This window comes from Macrotis lagotis, chromosome 2, assembly GCF_037893015.1.
Source record: "Macrotis lagotis isolate mMagLag1 chromosome 2, bilby.v1.9.chrom.fasta, whole genome shotgun sequence".
Classification (NCBI taxonomy): domain Eukaryota; kingdom Metazoa; phylum Chordata; class Mammalia; order Peramelemorphia; family Peramelidae; genus Macrotis; species Macrotis lagotis.
Genome location: NC_133659.1, coordinates 49,541,388 through 49,565,253, shown reverse-complemented (window position 1 = coordinate 49,565,253; position 23,866 = coordinate 49,541,388). Strand labels below are relative to the sequence as shown.

The 23,866-nt window shown below is 35.6% G+C and overlaps 1 long non-coding RNA gene across 1 annotated transcript in view; it reads right to left on the bottom strand.

The window, feature by feature from the left end:
• The window catches only part of LOC141510991 (uncharacterized), a 42,805-nt gene extending 21,172 nt beyond the window's left edge, over positions 1 to 21,633 (bottom strand). Inside the window, exons 1-2 of the long non-coding RNA XR_012475225.1 lie at positions 21,313 to 21,633; positions 20,742 to 20,883 (exon numbers count right to left, since the gene is read on the bottom strand). This is a non-coding gene — a long non-coding RNA (uncharacterized LOC141510991). The remainder of the gene's footprint in view (positions 1 to 20,741; positions 20,884 to 21,312) is intronic.
• Positions 21,634 to 23,866: the final 2,233 nt, after the last annotated feature.

Sequence of the window (23,866 nt, the reverse complement as noted above, 5' to 3'; positions counted from 1 at the left end):
TATTTCCACATATACCAGTGAAATTATAGGTTTGGTAAAAATAAACAAATAACAGAATAAATAAATAAATGAAGAAGGAAAGAAAGAGGGAAGGGAGGAAAGAAGGAGGAAAGAAAGAAAGGAAGGAGGAAAGAAAGAAAGAAAGAAAGAAAGAAAGAAAGAAAGAAAGAAAGAAAGAAAGAAAGAAAGAAAGAAAGAGAGGAAGAAAGAAAGAAAGAAAGAAAGAAAGAAAGAAAGAAAGAAAGAAAGAAAGAAAGAAAGAAAGAAAGAAAGAAAGGAGAGAAAAAGGAAGAAAAGAGAAAGAAGGGAAGGAAAGAAGGGATTTAGGAAGAAAGGAGGGAGGAGGGAAAGAATAAATAAATATCTAGGCCTTTTTAAAGCATTTTTCATTCATTAATCATAATGGTCTCAAAAATTTGAGAAATTAATTTTCATAAGAACCTATGCATAAAGAATACATCTTCACACACACCACACACACACCACACACCACACACACACACACACACACACACACACACACACACACTCTTCTTTTTCTTCCCTATTTATAGGACATTTTCCCCCTCAAAACTGAATGAAAAAATTACTTACAGGCTATTGGCTTCTAAGGAAGTTCTGTTACCTCTCTGAAATTCAGTCTCCTTCTCTGGAAAACTGAGTCACTCAAATTGAACTATCTACATGTACATAGACAGACAGACAGACACACGCACGTACACACACACACACACACACACACACGCACACAGAGCTAGTGTGAGGAAAGCACACCTTATTCTCTAAAGCACTATGGAAGTATCGACTGTTGGTAATAGTCAGCTATATGACAAATTACCTACACTTATTTAGGTCACTAGATTATGGAATTAGGCAACAGCAAAGAGATATCTTTCAGCATCTAATCTCTTCTGTGAATTATTTAAAGCTATGTTTTTCTGACATCTGATTTTACCGAGTGTGTGTGTGTGTGTGTGTGTGTGTGTGTGTGTGTGTTTGTATGTTTGTGTGTTCCTAGGAAGAAATAGCAATCTCCTCCTTTAGTCCATTTCCTCTGTTTTTCACTCTATGCTTTAATTTCTCAGGGATCAGGAATTTACGTTTTAAATGCCAATAATGAAAGTATTCTTGATTTTGGTATTATTCTCCCTCCCTGTACCCTTCCAGGGGGAAATCATTATCTGTGAAGTGAAATACTCATTGAGAGGTCTGAGAACTTAGACCATGACCATTTTTGACATTTAAAAAGCCACAAGGAAATCATTTGCAAAGAAATCATTGAAAAGTGACAGCCTGGAGATCTTAAAAAATGCTATACTCAATTACCAATGCATTTGTAATTGTCACAAACGTTTTCGTTCAGGGTATTCTCTTTAAGGCCAATTTTTTATGAAAATTAGAGACCCAAATGAAAAGAGGAGGAATTTAGTTAGAACAGTAGAAATCTATAGGGGGAAAAAAGAAACCTATAAAGTGGAAAGTTAGACGCTGCTCTAAATTCAGGGTCAAGTGTGAAGCCTGTCTGTACCAATAATTAGCTATTATTTAGTTGTTTGCAATAGTGGTGACCTCATTTGAGGTTTTCTTGGCAAAGATGCTGCAGTGATTTGCCATTTCCTTCTCTAGTTCATTTTACAGATGAGGAAACTATGGCAAGCAGGGGGTAAGTGACTTGGCCAGAGTCACAAAGCTAGTGTGTCCAAAGCTGTATTTGAATTCAGGTTTTTTTCCTGACTCCAGATCCAGCCCTCTATCACTAGCTTCCCCTGGATACATTAAAGTAATCCAATTTTCTGTTTAATCTTTGAACCTTTGGCCATAAGTTTCCTTAGAGTCTCACCAGTAAAATGGTGGTAAGGTTTGCAGGGCTTTCAAACCAAATTGTAGAGAAAGTATTTTTTGGCTTTCTTTGTATTCCAATGCTTTAGCATAGAAAGTGTCCCATAAATGTTTGTTGACTGAATGAAAGATTGATTTTGTCCTGCCCTAGAGGAGCTAAGGAACAAATAAGGAAAAAAAAATAAATTGAACTGTCTGTCAGTCTGCCCAAGAATATTTGGCAATCATGTTGGGAAGACAATGTTGGCGTATTTGACCACAGGGTGGAAGGAACCTCAAAAGTCATTTAATGTCACTCTCTCAGATAGTACAAAAGTGATAAACTGAGTCACACTGATTACAAATGAAATGGAGGCAGAGAGAAGTCTAGGCTGAAATACTTAGCAGAGACTTTATGGAGAAAGTTTGCACTTGAAACTAAAAAAAATTAAGTAAAGCACTCTATTGCACCCCATTACACCCCATATTCTTGGCAAACATATTTCCCCAGGCCATTCTTTGTAGAAGGTAAGCTTCTTGAAGGTGGGAAATATGTAAGCTATTTCACGTTTGGATCTTTCAGTGCCTCAAGCAGAGTAGGATCTTTGAATGGTTGGTGAATTTAAATGAATTTAATCTAATTTATTGATAATTTGGCCTGAGGCAAGGACAGCTATTTTAAAATACATATTCATGCATTCATTCAAAAGAAAGGGGTTGGATGTTGCAATTTCTTTCTAAGAAGTTGAAACAAGTAAATCAAGAAGCATTTGGGTGCCCGCTTTAAGAAAGCAAAAACTGAATGTACAAAATGGTTAAAACTGGGAATACCAAGATTCTTCACTTTATAAAAGGCATTCATCACAGGGTTCCTTTAAATAGCAAGTCCCCTGGTGCATTTGAAATATAGTTCAATTTGCAAAAGTTCAATTTATGCACAACTTCTCTGGAGCACCTCTCTCCATGATTAAATAGATACATAGCCTTGCACTGAGTTTTATTCACTATAATTTAGATACTTTTTTTGTTTGTTTGCTGTAAGCTTAACAGCATTCAACAAAAGTACCCCAACTACCTTCCTAAAGTAATAGAAAGCTGATTTTTCTAAGAATAAACAACATCACTAGTATAATGGAATACTAGATTTGAAGTCAGGAAAACCAAAATTCAAATCCTGAAACTGAGGGAAAGTCACACCTTAGCTTAACCTCAGTTGTATCACTTACAATATGGGAAGAGTAATAATACGTGCCTCCCAGGGCTGCTGTGTTGATCCAATGAGATATGTAAAGTCATTTGCAAAGCTAAAAAGACCTTCTAGGGATGCTATGATCGTTGATGCTGCTGTTGTTGCTAACAATAATAATAATAATAATAATAATAGACTTCTTGGATATCTTTCTTTGACTAGACTAGAAAGAACCTCAGAAATAATTTAATATCACTCTCTCACAGGTTCAGTTTTTTGTGTCACAGTCCCCTATGGCAGTCTGATGGAGAGTTACAGTTTCTCACAATGATTTTTTTCACAATTGATATTTTATTTTAATTTTCCAATTAAACATTATGAACGTTTTTCAACATTCATCCACATGCACATACATATTTAGAAGTTAAGGGTGTTTTAAAATATATGAAATAAATGCAAGAGACTGCAAAGGAAACCAATTATATTGAAATATTATTTACAAAAAATAGACTATATATATATAAAATATCTGTATGTATTTGTGTGAATATATATATCTGCATATATGTATATATTCAATTATAAGTACTGTTGCATCTATATACATTTTTAGAGAGAGAGAGAGATGCACATATACATTATTTATTTATACATGTGTGTGTTCATGGACCCCCGAGTAAGAATACCTAAGCTCAGTTGTTTGTATACAACGCTTCTGAAACTTACATAGTAAAGCCTTATGGAAAAACAAATTATCCTCATCCATTTTTCAGATGAAGCTAGAATTGTTAAGATAATCTCATTCTCTGTAACATCCATTCACAGATTCCATCTTTTTTTTTTTTCAAATAAAAGCATATGAAAAAGTGTCAACTTATTCCATCCTTTGGGACGCTTTGTCCCACGTTCTAGTTTCACTACATATGGTCTCTTCTACGTGGTGCCAACTTGGTATTTTAATGGGGGTTTGGGGGGGAAAAGGGGATGCATTTAAAAGGAAGCCATATTTTATAGAGGAGCCTTTCATTCTTCTTTGTTCTCTTCTTTTAAAAATCTGGCTTTAAAGCATTTAAAAAGTTCCTTGACCAGAGGAGAAGGTATGAATATTCATGGACTTTATGAATCCCAGAGCCAAGGGGACTGGATGGTTTTTCCATTTGTCAATTACTGGTTTAGGATTATCCAGCCGAAGAGTTGAACTGATTAACAACGTTCCTTTTGTTTGCCTGGTGTTTCGGTGAAACAGGCCAGTGACAACTGTATTATTTCTTGCCTCTTCAGCTGTCCACACTTGTGCGATCAGCTTAACATCCTGTCAGGTTTCATCATGTATCCTCTTTATTATCACATTGTGAGAATTTGTATAGTTGTAAATCAGAATGGCTTTTTTATTTTATTTTTTTTTTAGTTCAGGTTCCCATTGCGATGAAGATACCATGGTTACTCTTGTCAATCAACCATGGATAATCGAGTCCATCATAGGAGATCACAGGTATGCTTGGTATCTGGCTGGAAAAATTAAAGTTTTAGAAGTGAATGCCTCAGAGGCAGCTGTGACAGTGGCAAGGTTGATAAGTTTGGGAAAGCTTAAGAAGTCAGACTATTCCTATTATTTACATGTTTCCACATTTTTTTTGAGCATTCTTCTTCTCCATCTTCTCAATTTATCCAAAAAAATGGGGATTTATTCTTTGATACCGAATGGTGTTTAAAATAAGAAGAAAAGCATCCATCACTCAAAAAATCTCTCATTCTGAGACTCTCTCAATTCTTAGTACTTTTGGAGAAGTTAGTCACACAGAGGAAGCCTCTGGTCTCTTCTCCGTGTTTACTTTCATTAGTATGCAATGATACATTTTAATGGGATGGTGTGAGCCCAGGGAAGGCCTAACAGGGCCTTTCTTGAGGATGCTTTCCACTTTAAATGCTGAAGTAGCTATTTCCTTTTCAAAAGAACAATGAACCTGCTCATCCAGTGTTTAGCAGCTTGGATTTAGATCCAGACTTCTCCCTTTGCACTGCTATGCATTGAATCCCCTTTTATCCTCCCCCCCCCTTTCTTTCCCTGTTTCTTTGTTGTTTCACTCTCTATCTATGACTCCAGTAATCTATTTAGGCTGGTGTATGTATAAACATGTCAGCTGTTATAAACATGCCTGTGCTTTGTTCTCTTCTGTGATCAACAGCCAGCTCCCACTTGCAAGAATTCAGAGTCAGTTTGAAATTATTTTCTTTTTTCTTTCTTTAAATTTCTGGACCCGACCTGTAATTTTCTTGGTACGGGAAACTCTGGGTGAAGTAATTCCTTCGACCAATGTCAATCAATTCTCTGCTCTGATGCTAATGGTTTTAAAGAGTTGCTGAAAAGTGGTGTCCAATTGAAAGAGAAACAGGAGCCATTAAACCATACCTAAGGATCCCTGTGGGTTGCATATTGACTTCATTTTTAAATGTTATATTGTCTATAGTTCATTGTATTTTTTAAAACTTGTATTAGGAAGTATTTAACAGTTACATATTAATCTGGTTTGGGTTGTATTCAGGATGTTGTGGGCCTATGGCAGTGGTGTGTTTGACATTTTTGTTCTAAAGTACTCCTAGGTGAGAGGATTTACCCATAGTTATAGAGCCAATTTCTGTCAGAGTTGTAACTTGAAACCAGATTCTCCCGACTTCTAGAATTCGAATTCTCTATTTATTGTACCATGAATAAAAAGCCTGTCAAGGGGATACTAGAAATATTTGCTAAATAGCTATATTTTGTTATTGAAATTAATAGCTAATTTTTGCGCATATGCATGGCAATCTCTAGAATTTGCTTTTTTTTCCCCCAATTGAATCTGAAATAGTGACTAAAAGTCTAGTGACACTAGGAATGAAAAGGGGTGAGAAGCTTTGAAATAAATCACACTGCCTCTCATTATTTATTTTTAACTTTTACTTGATGTTTTGAGTTGCTTCTAGACACATTCCAAGCCCCTGAATTTTATTTCTGGGTCTCTAGGTATCCTGCAGTACTAAGGATAACACTCTTTTTTTTTATAGAATCATTATAAATGATCATAGCTCTTTTCTTTGAAAGAAACCTAGGGGCTTCCCAAAAACTTCTTTATTTAGTTGGTGTTAGAGGAAGGGGTGATTTAGTGGGTGTTCGAAGAAGGGGATAATATGCTCGAGATCCTGCTATGCCACCTGTTCCCATCCAGAAAGAATCTCAGAAAGCATCCTTCCAGGTCTTGAGGGAATAGAAGACTCAGTCTTCCAAACCATGATTGAAATGCTTAGTCAAACAGCAGGCTCTGATCTAATCTGCCTTGCAAAATTCTCTGCAGGGTGGTTAGGGAAGCTGGGGAACAGATCCTAGAAATGACTGCTCACCAGCCGCATAAGTTGAAATCTCTACCAGATCAAATTCTTGGATTTTATGCAAGAAATTCCCTAGATTGCCCATTAAAAATCCACCATTTCTATTTACCCACACCTTTCAATTAAGTATATATTGTGATGAATTGGCTATTTTTGAACTCAATCTCAGAGAATCTGACAAATAGGAAAAAAAAATGGAAGGCGGAAGAGAGAGAGAAGAAAATGTTGGAATGGAATATGTCCTCAAAGTCTTAGTGTAGTTTTATGCTTTGATACATTACAACTGAATTAATACTTTGGATTGAGATTCTGTATGTTTAAAAAATATCTGGTATTTGACTTTCCAAAATAAACTTCCTAGGCATAGTTTAGAGTCAGAGAGCCCTGTTCAAAACAAGGTTCTGCTGATTACTATCTGAGTCACTTTCTTGGGAGAGTACTCTAATCTTCCTAATGTTTCCTCCTATATAAATGAGGGAATTAAACTAAATGATGGTTCTACTCCCTTCATTCATATATATATATATATATATATATATGAATACACGCATACAAAGAGATCCTTCCTTTGTTCATTCAGTAGCCATGGAAGGCAGGATATGCTTTGGTTAAATGGTCAGAGAACTCACAGTTCTCTTTTGAGTTAGTTGAGTTTGAATCCTGCCTCTTATCTCTCGCCAGCTATCTGAACCCGACATTCCCATGTCTCCAGAATGCAGCAAATACTCATAGCAAAAATCTTGCAGAACCGAAGGAAAGAACAAGTGAGATCATAAATTTGAAACATTTTCCAAATCAGAAAACCCTACATAGATATCAATTATTAAAAATTATTTATTCAGTGCAAAGCACTCTAACATGTGTGGGTGGTGAAGAGAGCTGGAACAAAGATATAAAGCTATTTAAGACATATTCATAAAGTGAATCATTGTGGACTTGGTATAAGATGTATTATCATCATTCTCATAATCATCAACATTCCCATTGTTTTTTTTAAGATTTGCAAAACACTTGATATAAAAAAAATGATACAGGTGCCATTCTTATCACTATTCTGAGGCTAAAAAAAGACTTTCCCAGGATCCCACAGGTACGAAAGCATGTTTCCCTGTATCCAAAGGTGATACAATAAATACTAACTACAGAGCAGAACAGATCAAATCCATGTCACACCACAATTATGTCACATAATGGCACGTGAACAAAGTATTCAGGGTATTCTTTTATTTCAGAGCCTGGGAATATGACCTGCTGACTTATCTTTGGTTAAATAAGAGAATTTGAGTTTCCTAACATTTTTATAGATATAAACAGCCAAGTACAGTTTGCAATGCAGTCCAAAGTTTAAAGAGTCAAATGCCCCTTCTCTTGAGCAGATCCTTTCCTTTGGCACAGACTTCTATATGTAACACATCAGGTTTGGGCTGTGCTCACCCTGCTGCCGAATTTCTTCTCTCAGATCCAGACATCTGATTTTGCTCAGAATGTGAGCGCAGGGCTGTCTAGGAGTCTGAGAATTCTGTTTGTAAAGCACTGCACAGTGTCAGGGTCTTTGTTCAAGACTCTGAGCTCCCCATTGCCAATTGCAAATTCTGTTTTTCTAGTTTCCAAATGCCGAGTGGCTCTGTGTGATATACATGGGTGATGGAGGTGGGAAAGAGTTCTTCAGGTATTTATACTTTTTTTAAGTAGGTGTTTTAAGTAGGTTTTAAAGAAGATGTTTTAAAGTTCTGGAGACTTAAGGTAATACTCTAGCTTATGCATGCACCTTTCCTCTGATGAGAGATCTATTTTTATTTGCATATTTATCAAATATACTTTCTAGGTAGACACAGTTATATACAATAATAACCCTGCATCTGATTTCCAATTTACTCTTTGTAGCTGCCACATCCTTACACAGAAAACCTACATGAAACAGAGTATGTGTTCATTGTAGATTAAAAAATAGAGGGAATCAAAAATAAAAGTAGGTAAATGAACATAGAAGAGAGGAAAGGGGGTGGGAAGCTGCCATTAAGATTCCTTGCTTAAATTTGGATTGCTGCTGCTGCTTTTCTCTCTCTCTCTCTCTCTCTCTCTCTCTCTCTCTCTCTCTCTCTCTCTCTCTCTCTCTCTCTTTCTCTCTCTCTCTTTCTCTCTCTCTCTCTCTTCCTCCTCCTCCTCTGCTCTCCTGTCCCACTTTTTATATCAGCAGGCAGAGTTCCAGATTCCTGCACTGTAAGCTTGTGATCTCAATATCTGATTTTTAATTGATGTCTTTTGAACAAATTTACATCGTGGTCATTTCCTAATATTGTCTCTCTTTTCAGTTCTCCCTTTTAATAAAAGAAAAACAATCAAGCAAAATTAACCACATCCTGGAGCAAATAAAAGATTGCTACATAAGCAGGGATTTTTAACCATATGTATAAGTTTGTGTTTTTGTGTGTGTGTGTGTGTGTGTGTGTGTGTGTGTGTGTGTGTGTGTCTTATGAACTTCTATGGCAGTTTGGTGAAGCCTGTGGACCTCTTCTCAGCATAATGTTTTCAAATATATAAAATACAACTCATGCTTTTACAAAGAAACCAATTATATCAATATATTATTATATAAATAAATATTAAAGATATTAATTTTATATGTAATATTTTAATATTTTTCCAGTCAAATTCAATTACTCCAATGAGAGCATCCCATCTCTTTCTCTCCCTTCTTCCTTCTCTCTCTATTCTTTTCTCCCTCCCTCCTTCTCTCTGTCCCTTTTCTTCTTCTTCTTCTTCTTCTTCTTCTTCTTCTTCTTCTTCTTCTTCTTCTTCCCTCCCTCCATTTCTCTCTCTCTCTCTCTCTCTCTCCTCTCTCTCCTCTCTCTCTCTCTCTCTCTCTCTCCTCTCCTCCTCCTTCTCTCTCTCTCTCTCCCCCTACGTTTCCCCTCTCTTTTTGGACCAAGATTGGTCATTATTACCAAGCTGGATCTAACTAACTTGGATATTTGTTTTCATTATGTGCTACTTTTTAGAGTTCCCCCAGTTCTGCTTTCCTCATTCTACAGTAATTCATACAATTCAATACAAAATTTCCTGCATATCCCTGAATTCCCCATAAACTGCATTTATTACAGTTCAATAAAACAATAGAATAATATGATCCATTATTCATGTACCATAGATTATTCAGTCATCCCCCAATCAATTGTCACTTACTTTGCTATTTTTTACTTCCATTAAGTTCTACTATGATGATTTTATTACACAGAGGAACAATCAGCAAACATTTATTAAGCACCTACTGTGAACCAGACCCTGTCCAAAACTTACAGCATAGAACAATAAAGAAAGCAACAATTTGTTCTCTCTAAGAGATCCTATTCTAATAGGAAAGACAAAAAAATCAAAGTGTAAATATGAATATCTGAAAAATAAATACAAAGTAGATAAATATAGATAAATAAAAAATCATTTAATATAATACTGGGAAAGAAGACAAAACCTTGCTAATACTGGTCATTAATTCCACAGCCTAACTTGGTGAAAGAAAGAAAGAAAACCAGTTTCCATTTCCCCTAGGGCTAATTCTCCCTTCAGAGGGACCTGGTTTCAGTAAACTCTAGTCATAATAATCATTATGCTTATAATGTCATAAATCTAATCAAATGTCATATGCAACAAATTTTGTTGTCTCCCAATCCCTCCCCATTCAAATAGTCATTCACCATAAAAATGACTTTCTTCTCAGAAGATTCAAGGTTTCTTTCTCTATACATACACATTTATATTATATATATATATATATATATAATATATGTAACTGTATATGCATATAGAAATACATATATATTATGATATTTTACTTTTCATAAAAAGAGGCAATTATCAGTTGTCAAATTCCTCAGAAATATTAACTTCATTTTAATTTTATTTCTAAAGTATGCTACATCAGCTAGAAAAACAGCATTCCAAGAGACAAGAGTTAATAAGAATGCAGTCAAATATATAAAACTAAACAGATTACCATAGTACCTGTGGTGCACGGTACAATACATAGAAGTAAAGCCAAATGTAACAATTTTGAAAAATTTATCCAAGGAAGGTGTTCAGTGGTTTACGGCTAAAGAAGGACAAATGCCCCCCAAGAGTCCAAGGCTGATGGTGCTGTGTAACCCCAACTGAAACTGGATTCTATGCTGCTTCTGTAAGTTGCCTCTATCCATGGGAAGTCCTTTTACCTAAAAGAAACATCCCCCCCTAAAAAAAACCCTCTTTACAGAGATCAAAACATAAATTGCCATTTCTTATAAAGGGAAAAAAAAAAAGCTTATGAACCACTTTTCAAATAAAACCAGCAATAAAGCAAATGGTACCACATAGAACCAGAATAACTCATCTCACAAAATGAATTCTTAGTTTATGTAATGACAGGAAGTATAGTACTCACTAGATTTGCAAATCAATGGACCTGAGTTTGAATCCTGTCTCATTTAGAGCCTTGGATCAGTTGCTTAATCAATTTCTTCAAGACTTGGGTTTTGTCTTCTAAAATATGTCTGAGCAGTATTAAATGACTTCTAAAATGTCAATTTGAAATCTGTAATCCTATATTCTATGATGCAATGATCCTACACTCCTAATCTTCAGTCTTTAATTAGTTAACACGAATATCTATTTTAATTCTCATTTCTGATAAACCCAGTGACTAATATTGTCTCCCTTTTAAAATGTCATTGTACTTACTTTCATATTAAACTCCCTAAAAGCATGGATTTTTATTTTTTCCTTTGTCTTGGTCTCCCCAGTACCAAGCATAGTCCCTTGCACATAGTAGATTCTTAATTAGTTTATCAAATTGAATTTAATTATGCTACAATGAATTAGTCCATACATGAGTAATAGGAAACTTTACTTTTATAGAACACTGCTTCCTAAATACAAAAACATCAGGTTTCCCTTAACTTGAGGTTTTCCAGCAAAAGTTAGATGACCATATATTGGGTTGATAAAAGAAGGTAGCCCTTTCACAAATGTCCCTTCCATCTCTGAGATTCTGTGATTCTGGAAATTCCAAAGACCACAGATACTGAGCCTAGTGATGGGTGAATTGAACATAAGAGATAGTAAAATATTCATCCTTCTGGGCCACCTGAAATTTGATAAACATCCAGTCAAGCCTCAGAAAACCCCAAGTTCCAGGACCTTTCACTATATGGGAACCAGATTTTCTTCCTTTCCTTTAAAAAAAAAAAGGAAACTTATCACAAAGTACTGATTTTGTAGGATCATTGACTTGAAAGGGGTCTTTGTGATATCAGGTCCTTGTCATCAGAGCCCATGATAGAGTTTCAGCATACTATTCATGTAGGGTATGTACATTTTGTAATATATTGGAGAGAAGAAAGAGATGCTTTGACATTTCAGTCTTTAGTATGACTGACTATTTCCCACCATTCTTTGGTCTTTGCAATTTTGTGATTCTTTTCTCAGTGGCTCCGGGCTTTGGCGGCCCCTTGGCCTTTCAGACCTAAAGCACTTCATCTGTCTTAATGGTGAGCACTGAGTTTAACTACTCTTAATATCCATGGCCTCTCTGCTGCTCCTCCAATCCCAGCCACCACCCCCAACCCATTGAAAATGGACTTTCTCTTTAAAAACAATTGGATGTTTTACAGGGCTCCTGGTTGGCGGGCTGCTGTTTAAATTTGAGTTAGCAATGAAGTTTAAAAGCCAGCCAGTCGTCAATCATTGCAGCCCTTGTCTGAAAAAAGATTTCTATTTAAAATGTTATTTAAGAAACAAATATAAGGCTTTTAAAGGTTTTATTAATTGCTCGTGTTCCCTATTCTTTTGAATTTACTCACTTTCAAACAATAATATTGTATATTCTCCTCTGATCAACTCACATTTAGAATATTTGTGTTCAGTTCTGAGAATCGCATTTTAGGATAAACATTGATGAATTGAAAAAAAAGAAGCAAAGGATGATTTCAGTTTAGGGACCTCAAACCCATGCCATCTGAGTTTCATTTGAATGAGTCAGTGAGATTTAGCCAATTAATCAAAAAAACATATGGATGAGGAAGAGAAGACATCTCTAGTAGAAGTAATAATAATATTAATAATAAAAAAGCATTCATTTAATATTTTAAGGTTTGCAAGTCATTTTACAAACATTGACTCATTTTCTCCTTACAACAACCTTGTGAGGTAAGCGCTATAATTATGACCATTTTACATATGAAGAAACTGAGACAGGCAGAGATTGCACTGGGTCACACTACAAGAGTTTGAGTTCTTTGTGACTTCAGCTCAAGTCTTCTATCTACTTCACCATCTAACTACCTCTACTTGCACACATCTGAAGATTGACACATGGGGGAAAAAATAGCTACTTGGGCTAAGAACAAGGATTTTTAACCTGTGGACTGTGATTTTTTTTTTAAATCAACATTTTCATTTCAAATAGAACTGGTTTCCTTTGTAATTTTTTAGGGTTTAATTTTATGCCTTTAAATTGTGATTCTGAGAAAAAGTTTATAGACTTCAATGGACTGTCAACAAGGATGCTGAGATGTTCAAAAAAATAACTACGATCCTTTGATCCAGGAATGAGTGGTATATAGGAGGTTCTTAATAGTTGTTTATTGACTGACTGACCTACTAGAGGATAAAAGCAGGAACAAATTCTACAATGTGGAAGCTAACTCTATCAATTAGATGATACCTTGTTTATAACTAGAATTTTAGAAATTTGATGGTAAGGTTAAGGAAATTATATATTATCATCTAGCTTATAAAGGTCCGAGTTCGAGCTGAACCCAGGTCATATTAGCTTCAAATCTTCGTGTCTCCTCCCCTTCATTATTAACCTGTCCTAAATCATCTCATTTAAAAAAAGTATTGTCTTTTGTCTACATACCACAGTCATCTCTCGATATGTTCCCTCTTCCACTGAACCTTTTGTTGTAAGAAAGAAAAATGGACCCTGAAACCCTGTTAGACAGAATATGTAGCATTCCTCACCCATAGTGCCCCACTTATCTAGCAAGAGGAAATATTTTTCCCTTCTGTTTTTCTGATTATTTTAATGATTCAGAGTTGTGAATGCCTGTCAAATATTATTTCATTTGTGTTATATGCATATCTCCTGGTTCTGCTTTTTTTCTGATTTGCCTCAATTCATATCAGTTTTCTTAATATTTCTCTGAATTTGTCACATTAGTTTTCCTTATGGCACAGCAGCATTTTGTTATATTTATAAACCACAACAGTCTGTTCTAACATGATCCTTGGACACTTTCTTTTTTTGGTCCAGTCTTTTTCTGAAAAAAAAAATATTGCTTCATATTTCTGAAAAGACAATTTCATAGATTTCATTGGATTAGGGAAGGTGGGGAGGAAACTTCTACTTTTCTATTTATACATTAGTATTTCCAGTAAATAAAAATTGTGGACAAATTTATAAAAAAGTAATGTAAGCAAACACTGCCTATATAATATGCTATATATTTGTATATACAAATACATTATATATTTGTATATACAAATTTTTACTTCATTAAGAGGGAAATTTATTTTCCCCTGTTTACAGGATCACAGAAGGTCTTTTTTCTCAATATAAAATTGCCCAAAACAGAAGATTGGGCTAAGGAATCAGGCTTTTTTCAGAGGGATGTGTTGATGGAAGGCAGGACTTGGTGGTTTTCCATCAGTGTTGGGCTCGATTGAAGTCAGACAGTTACTCAGGTCTCATTATGTGTGGTTTGGTGGGCTAAGAATAGAAGTGTTCAAAGCTTAGCCATCAATGTCTTAAAAGCCACTCCTGGGATAGACAGCAGCTTCTTTCTTAAGCCACTTAATTTTTTTGTCTTGAAATGAATATTTTATTATTCCTCAGAGCACTTGACATGGTCTTTATGGTTTTAAGCTGTACAACAACCTCCCTACGTACTGATATTAAATTGTGTCTTCAAAACCCATCGAGAGAAGGTGCTGGAACTAAATGCTCTCATACATTGCCAAAGTAATTAACTGTAGTGGACAGATTTAATGCTGTGATGGTTTATTTTAACCAAGGATAGAGGAAGGTGGGCTGGGGGCAGGGCAACTAAGGAGCAAGACCTGAAAAGAGAGATGTCTTTTTTATGTTTGTTTGTTGGATTTTTAACTTAAATAAAACACAATGTTACTCCCATATCAATAACAGCAACTTCATTTTTCATTGGGAAGGTTCATGGCCAAAGCTGTTGATTTGGTCTTGTTCAGGTATGCATGGATTTTTATGACTTTCAATCCATCTAAAACTCACACCAGGGACTTCATAAATGAGACATATTCATAATTTTCTATCACTGAATGCAAGATGACCAATTATTTCTTTATTGAAATTTTTTGCCACTTTTACTAGAATAGCTGTTCATAGGTTTATAGACCTTTCCTTTTTCATCAGTCACTCAAATTAGATTTATGAAGTCAAAGATTTCTGTCTCGCGGCCTCTCAGAGAAACAGTCTGCTTCAAATTTTCAGTGCTTCAATCAATATAATCATTTCCAGGAATGCATCAAGCTCTGGTCATTAAGATTTTGATGTTTTAATAATTCTGCATTGTTGCATTGTCTATGAGCAATTGGAAGGTTAGGTTTGTGAAGCATGGAATATATGATAGAATTTTAAGATCCCTCTTTAGATTAACTGGGAACATAGATTCTAAAATTGAGATTTTATTTCTTGGCAAATAATGTGGATCTTAGATGTTACCAAAACTGAGAACACATGCTGATGTGGTAGGAAGAAGAGTAGAATTGGAGAACGTAGTTTCTGAGCATTGCTCTAACCTATATGACTAACACCAAGATAAATAATAGCTTGGGCTTATTTGTAAAATGAGGAAATAACGTCTGTAATATTTAGCCTCTGAAAGTTACTACATGTGTGAACTTGAGCACTGAACTTGAAATACATTCCAGACAACCAGTTGCTTCCTATTCATCTATTAATATATGCCCAGGTTGTGTTCATTAGTGGTACTGGGAATTCGCACAGAAGCAAAGAATTTATTGGGCATGTGGGTGGCTCAGTGGATAGAGCACCAGATCTGATGTCAGGAGACCTTGAATTCAAATCCACCTTCAGACATTTACTAACTGTGTGATCCTGAGCTAGTCATTCAATCTGCTTTTCTCAGTTTCTCTTCTGTAAAATGAGGTAGAGAACAAAATGGCAAATCACTGCAATATCCTTGCCAAGAAAATCCCAAATTGGGATTTCTCACAGAGTTGGACATGACTGAAACACTTCAACAACAAAGAATTTTTTAAATATTTACTACATACCAGTCATTGTACTAACTCCTATAAAGACAAATGTAAAAGACAATCCTTTCTCCCAGGAAGCCTAAAGGAGTAGACAGTATTCCCTCAGAGTTTAAAGGAGAAAAAAATGCAAACAATTATATATTAACAGGATATGTTGAGGTTAAATTTGGGATAATCAACAGAGTGAAGGCTTTTGCATTAAAGAGGATCAAAAAAGCCTTTTTTTGAAGAAGGTAAAATTACATTAAAGGTTAGCCAATAATTTCAAAAGGTAAAGGAAGCCAATAATTCCAGAAGGGCGTGATGGGGGGGGGGGAGTTCATTCAAAGAATAGTGGACAGTCAGTGAAGGATCCAAGTTTGTGAGATGAATTGTCCTTGACAGCAGTAGCAAGGAAACCAATATTCCTTAATCCCAGAATACATGGTTAGAAGAATGGAAAGTGTGGAAAAGGGGTAGAAGAAGATAGGAATGATGAAAGAGGATCAGAATATAAAGAACTTTAAAAGCTAAAGAAAATATTTTATATTTTATACTAGCTGTAATAGGGAGCCACTGGAGTTCATTGAATAAGAGGGTGATAGGTCAAACTTGTGATTTAGGAAAATCCCTTGATTGCTGAGGGAAGATGGAGAAATTCTCATACATTGTCATAGCAGGTCTATGCAATAATCATGGTGTGAGAGATCAGGGATCAGACTGGGGTATTTGCAGTACCAGAGAAGAGAAGCGGGCATATAGGAGAGATGTTGCTTAGGTAGAATTAACAAGATTGGCAACTGATTGTATATAAAAGGCAAGAGAGAAGGAGGGCATTGAGGATGACACCAAGGTTCCTTATGTTAACAATAAGCTCACTATTCAGCTCACGGGGCTGTGAGGAGAACCAATGAGTCAAGAGTCAATCATCCAAAAAACCATCAACACCATGTGAACAGAAGATGAGTTCAAAAGGAGAAACAAACAAGTAGGGATGTGTGTTTACATAGAAATATATTTTAAAAAACCACATATTTTATTCAGTGATGATTCACAATCTTTTCTGTGGTTCTTTTTCTGTTCTTTGTGTAGAAAAATGTTCACATTTGTTGATTGTTACCAAGTTCATGATAAATGGTTTTTTCAATTAAAAGAAGAATATAATTAGAAAATGTAAGCAAACCATTTTGTGAATGAGACAAGTCAAATCATCCACTCAAAGTTCCCTGAAAAAAAAAATAAACAATTGCCCATGGCACAGTGATTGCTTGTGCAGCCTTGTTTTTTTGAACTTGACAATGAGGGGGGAGAGAGGTACAGAGACAGAGAGACAGAGACATAACAGAGAGACAGAAATAGAGACAGAGAGGCAGAAACAGATAGAAAGATAAAAACGGGGAAGGAGGGAGAAAGGGAGAGAGGGGACAAAGAACAGGGGGATGGAGGAAGGAAGGGAGGAAGGAAGGAAGGAAGGAAGGAAGGAAGGAAGGAAGGAAGGAAGGAAGGAAGGAAGGAAGGAAGTAATGATGGGAAAGAGGAAAGAATAAAGGAAGGAAGAAAGAAAGAAAAAAAGGAGAGAGGGAGGGACGGAGGGAGAGGGAAGGAGGTAAGGAAAGAAGGTCCTGACAAAGAACCAATGGACTAAATCCAAAAAATGAAACATTTTTTAGACATAGCTAAAATCATAATTATTTTGGCTTCACTGAACAAGGATTTTATTTTTCTTTCTTTTTGCACAAGCAGGATGTAGGAAAAAATAAAAAAAAAATTCATGATGATAATTATTTATTTTAAATAGGTGGATTATTTTTTAAAAAATCAAAAGATGGGTTTTAATTTTTAACAAGTCAATATCAATGCTATCCATTGCATTTGATCAGATTTATTTTGTGTGCCTATGTGTATGTGAGCGTGGCTTAATGTTGCCCACACTCGTTAAACAGTTAAGTGTGCTGCATTGTTCTTTTGAGTCTATCTTCTTCACAGTGAACACTTCATGCAGATTTTTGTAGGTCTTCCTTTTTATTTACTAGTTTTTGTTATGCCAGGCAAGAAAAGTAATCGCATTGGGTGGCTAGGTGGCCCCCTAGATAGAGCACTGGCCCTGGAGTCAAGAGGACCTGAGTTCAAATCCAACCTCAGACACTTAAAAATTACATAGCTATGTGGTCTTGGGCAAGCCACTTAACCCCATTGCCTTGCAAAAACTAAAACAAAACGAAAAAGTAATGGCATCTCAGGCATGTGAGAGAGGCATGTAGAAACACAAAAAGAGCAGTGAATGGCAATTGCAGAGAAGTCAAGTTAGCCTACCTCTCAGGAGGAAAAACAAACAATGAAGCAAAAACAAAATCATTTTTTTTTAATTTCAAAGTGAAATGTATCACCTTGGTGCCCTCTTATTAGAAGTATCCAATAAAAGACTAGCCAGTGGTATCAAATTCAAATAGAGACTGATCTCTGTGAGTCACAAATTGGTTTAGAAAATCATAAGTTAACATAATCCATGCTGTAGAATATTTGTATTTATTTTGTTGAACATTTCCCAGTTATACCTTAATCTGGTAAAACTGCACTCAGGAGGAGTTTAATACCTCTGGGTGAGAAAACTATCTGTCAGGGATTTTGGAGTGGAGATTTCTGTTCTGGAATAGGTTAGAATCCATTGCTTCTGAAGTCCTTTTCATTTTTGAGATTCTGTGGAAGGATCCTATGCAATCACAGTGTTGTGAGATCATATCATTCTAGGTGGCTGTGTAATCCCCTCCTTTCTGCATTATATAGAGAAGGAAACTAAGAGCCAAAGAGATTAAGGGATCTTTTTTGCTATCAAAAAGGTAATCAGCATTTGAATTCAGGCTCCCTGATTCCAAACCCAGTCCTCTTTCCATTCTGCTAATCCAACATCCTCATTTTCCAAAGAGAAAACTAAAGTCCAGAAAAGTATAGAAAATTGACCAAAGTCATATACTAACATTCAACAGAGGTTATTTGACTTAAAATCCAATGGTCTTACTATTATCTTTCCTACTAGTCCGGAAAACAGTCAAGGAGAAAGCCAGACGTAAGCAGAGTCTGAGGGATTGGACTAGACCTGGAGATGGAGAGAGGGTCTCCCACCATCAGAATTATTGCTCAGCATTTTTTTATTCCCTTTCTTGCACAAATGAATTTCAAAGTAATGCACTAATATGCATTAGATTGACCACGTTTGTATGAATGTATTCATAACACCAGCAGTGTTCTGGCTGAGTGAATTTTAATGAAATTTAATACCCAAGGCAAGAATGATCTTAACACATTAAAGAAATCCAAAATAGGGAACCAAAAAAAATGGAGTAGGGAAGTAAACAAGAACTTTGGAGATGGAATAGTAGACCACAAACAAAGAAAGGGACCCAGTAACCCACAGGGGAAGTATTGGAAAAGTAAGCATTTATTAGATACCAACTATGTGTTAAGAACATTACAAATATCATGTCACTTGATCATATAAATTACATACAATTTACATGGAGTCAAGAATCAGAATCCTTTATAATAACATAGCATTTTACTGTTTCAAAGCCCTTTCACATGCATATTCTCATTTTATTTTTACAACAGCCTTGGAGAAGATGGGACAGAAGTTATCCCTAATTCATAATTAAAAAATGGTTGAATCATATTTTAAACTATCAAATCATGAAAATTAATGAAATCATAAAGAATAAATTTTCATAGGACTATCGATTCAGAACTGGATGGAAACATGGAATTTAGTTATTATAATCTTTGCATTTTCTAGAAACTCCTAAGTGGTATAGTATATAAGGTGTCTTATCTGGAGTAAGGAAAGACCTGAGTTCAAATCTAGCCTCAGATATGTGGTAGCTACATAACCCCAAGCAAATCATTTACTCTATCTCAATTTCCCCATCTACAAAATGGAGGGGGGGGGTAACATATATATATATATATATATATATATATATATATATATATATATATGCATTTTTTTCAAAAAAGACAAGCAAATGAATTTCTTTTGAGTGAGGGGGTACTATGCTAAGTCCTCAGTCTTACTTTTTCCCTTGAAGTCAACTGAGTCCAGTAATCAATCAGCTATGAATCAGTACAACTGGAGATGACCCTGGATGGGAGACAATCAGGGTTAAGTAATTTGCCCAAAGTCACACAGTTCATTAGTGTCTGAGGTCAAATTTGAATTCATATCCTACTGACTCCAAGATTAGTGCTCTATCCATTGAATCACCTAGCTGCCCATATTATTATTTCTATTTTGTGTGTATGTGTGTGCATATATGTATATATATGTATATATATATACACATATATATATATAAAGAAAATAAGTCCCAAAGAGGAAAAGTGACTTGTCCAGAGTCATAGACTAATAGGTGGATAGCAAAGAATTTGAATCTATGTTTCCTAACTCCAAATTTATCACTTGTTCTATTCTATCATGTGACCTACAATTTCTTCTGTTTCTTGGAAAATAGAGTGATTTATTGCATATGCTAAATAGATTTGTCCACACTCCTGATCATAGATCCAGGGAATCATTGCATTTCCCCTGCTTAGAAGATACTAAAGTTCTCCTTTTCATCCTTCCTTTTTCTGAGTTTATATTATTCAAAAGGAAAAAAAAGCTCAATTTAAAAAATTTTTAAGTTTAGAAATTAAAGGTTTTCAGAGCACCAATGTACTTATAAATGAATGCAAGCGGGTCTCAATGAGTAGAAAAAACTCAATACACAATTTTTAATATGAACAAGTCAGTAAATAAGAATATTCTCTACATTTTCATATATTTCATTCCTTTATGCCTTTTTTAAACTAAATATAGAATGTGGTGTTTCCCTTTCACAAACAGAAACAAATTTGAAATACTATAATATAGTATTTTAAAGGGTCCCTTTTCTGTGTCAAAATTGTGAATAGAATATATTTTCTTGTATAGCTTCAATAGGTGTATAGCATGGGAAAAAACAAAAGATGAAAACTGGAAGTGAGGGGGGAGATGGAGCAAAGTCAAATCCCTTGGCTTGGAAGTTGACAGTGGAAAACAACAATGTGTTTTATGTAAAATAGTATGACTTACAGTAGAAGAGCAGAGAAACCCATCAGACTGTAACATTTCCGAATTAGTGTTTATGAACAGTACAACAGTGAGATCTCAGCTTCACAAAGTCTGTCTCAGTCCATTTCCTTTTCATCAGGACTTTTTTCCTCCGTTCTATCCACTAAACAATACATTGAGAAGAGGAGACATATAATCAGTAAAGTTTTCAGGATTCATTTTGAGAGTGAAAAAGCCAGGGAAATCCTCTGGTGTTTTACATTGATAGAATCATTCTCTACTGATGAACTTAGCTTAAACCAGAGGTTTTTTAAACTCTGTTGTCATAGAGTGATTCCTTCAGCCTGGGCTCCTGGGATGATAGTAGTCTCCACAGTAACAGTGAAGTTATAAAATGAGAGGTTGTTTTTGGTGGGGGGAGCATAATGAGTTCAATTTAAATTGTCTGTGGGATAGCCTGTACAAGATGTCTAATGCTAAGTTGAAGATGTGAGAATAGTGGATTTAATTGCTAGACCACTCTTAAGTTTTTTGGAACACAAGTCAATTAATCATTCCACTATTTATTAGGCATTTACAATATGCTCCTCACCTGTGGTTCCAAGAAGCTGCAGCATCCTCAGAGACCACACCCCAGTAAAAGCAAAATGTCTCAGCAGACAGCCTAAACCAGGGTGACTGATGGGCTACAAACATGCTGGCGAGGGCTAGAGATATTTGTCCCAAGCTTGTAAAGACTTCCCTTAGTGGAAATGGAGAATGGGAAAAGTCTGTTCCCATAGCGTGGAAGGCAGCTAAAGCAGATGATGTGGAGTGCTTAGACCTTGGTTAGACATCAAAGCTTCCAAGGTCATTTAGTACATCCTGAGTCATTGCCACCCATCTTGACTTTTGTCTTGCCACTTGACTTTGATGATTCTGGAAGAGGGAGTAAGGTTAATGATTTTGTATAGTTCTGCCTCTCTAATATCCAATCACACAGTAGTCAAGACATCATCTATGATGTCATTGATCCTCTTTGAAAACAGAATGGCAACAGTGTTCCAGGTAGCCTTTGTCCTAGATCCTGGAGATTTGAGTGCAAAGAATGAAACAATCTGATCCACAATGCATTTGAAATTTAAATGTGGTGTCAGTCGATCAATCAATTAGCACTTATTGGCCATTTACTATGGACTAGGCAGGGGTATCTAGGTGGCACAGTGGATAGAACTTGAGTCAGGAAGACTCATCTTCAATATGACCTCAGACATGTACTAGTGTGTGACCCTAGATAAGTCACTTAATCCTGTTTGCTTCAGTTTCCTTATCTGTAAATGGCAAACTCTTCCAGTATCTTTGCCAAGAAAACCCCAAATAGAGTCACAAAGAGTAAGACAATCCTGAAAATGATTGTGGGTAGTGGAAGATGGAAAGTTGTAAGAGAGGAAGACCAAGGAAGTCAGTGTCACTGAATGCCATAGTACAGAGAAGCAAGATAGGTTTATGAAATCTGAAAAACATAAAAAGGGTCCACTTTACACAAAAGGGATTCCAGAGGGGATTTTATATTCTATCCCAGAAGTGATAGGAGCCCCTGAAGACTATTAGGGAAGTCATACAGTTCAAAGTGCAATTTAGGGAAATCACTTTAATAGCTGATAAGAGAATGGACTGAGGTGGGGAGAGACTTGAAACAGAGAAACTACCCACAAGGCTTTTGCAATAGTCCAGATATGGGATAATGAGAGCAGCATCAGGGTGTTTGTGGTGTCTAAGGAGAAAAAGGGGTATATGAAAGGTTAGAATTGACAAGTAATTGGATATGGTTGCTGAGGGAGTGAGGAATCAAGGATGATACTCAGGTTTCAGCCTGCTACTGGGATGATAGTAGTCTCCACAGTAACAGTGAAGTTATAAAATGAGAGGTTGTTTTTGGTGGGGGGAGAATAATGAGTTCAATTTAAATTGTCTATGGGATAGCCTGTACAAGATGTCTAATGATAAGTTGAAGATGTGAGAATAGTGGTCAAGAGAGGGAACTGGACACATTTGAAGATGATGTTTAAAACCATGATAGACTAATGAAAAATATGGAACAAAAAGCAAAGAGGACCTTGGACAGAGCCCTGGGAGAGACAACACCTCCATCCCTCCCCATACAGTCTCACAGGAGTAATCTTTATTTTAACTTTCAAATATCTAATGATAAAATGCATCTAAAAATAAATGTATTATTGATGACCTTTTAAAAACCACTGTCATTTTCTATTTACTTCCTGCCTCATAGAATTGTAGTAAAATACAATTGCAAAAAACAGGCCAACTGTAGAATATATGATTGTATGAATCATCCCACACCCATATCCCACCACCTCTCTAACAAAAGTCATAGAAGATTGCTTCACTTCTAGTCCTTTGAAGTCACAATAGGTTACTGCATTAGTCAATCCAGTGTTCCACAACACTATTTTCCTTCATACCATTATGGTCATTGTGCATTGCATTTTTAAAGCACTATTTTATCTCTGTTATAGAAAAAATAATAACAAAACAGATGTTGGCATAGGACATTATATTATCGCTTATCATTTGCTTTTTAAAGATATAATAACATCCATTATGGGAAAATGAAGAGGGGAAAAGTTCAGATTATGAGAGGCTGAACTTTTTCAATATATTAAGCATTTCTTGAACTGCTAGTCTTTATATCCAGATTTACTTTTCAAGAGAAATCTTCTCTTACCCTATTTCTTTTCTATTTATTTTATGGCATAATAAATCCTCCCAAGATTTTGAAATCTCCTTTCAGGGGGACTTTCCATAATTATGGCTGCAAGCTGTTATCTCAGGTGACGGGAAGGCTTTCACATTTTGTTTAGTACAAATCAATTGAAATAATCATAGCAATAATTCTACTAAACTTACCCTGAGCCTAAGTATGTCAAATAAATATGCATAGGATAGAATTAACATACAATTAAATATTCACATACCACCTTCATTATTAAGATTCAGTATAATTATTTTGTGAAGCATATTATACAGTTATCCAAAATGGGTTATATATACCACAAATATTAGGTTACCACCATTACCCCAAATATGAATAGCATGTATTGAGATAGCATCAAATAATGAAGCATTTGTAGTAAATATCCATGTTT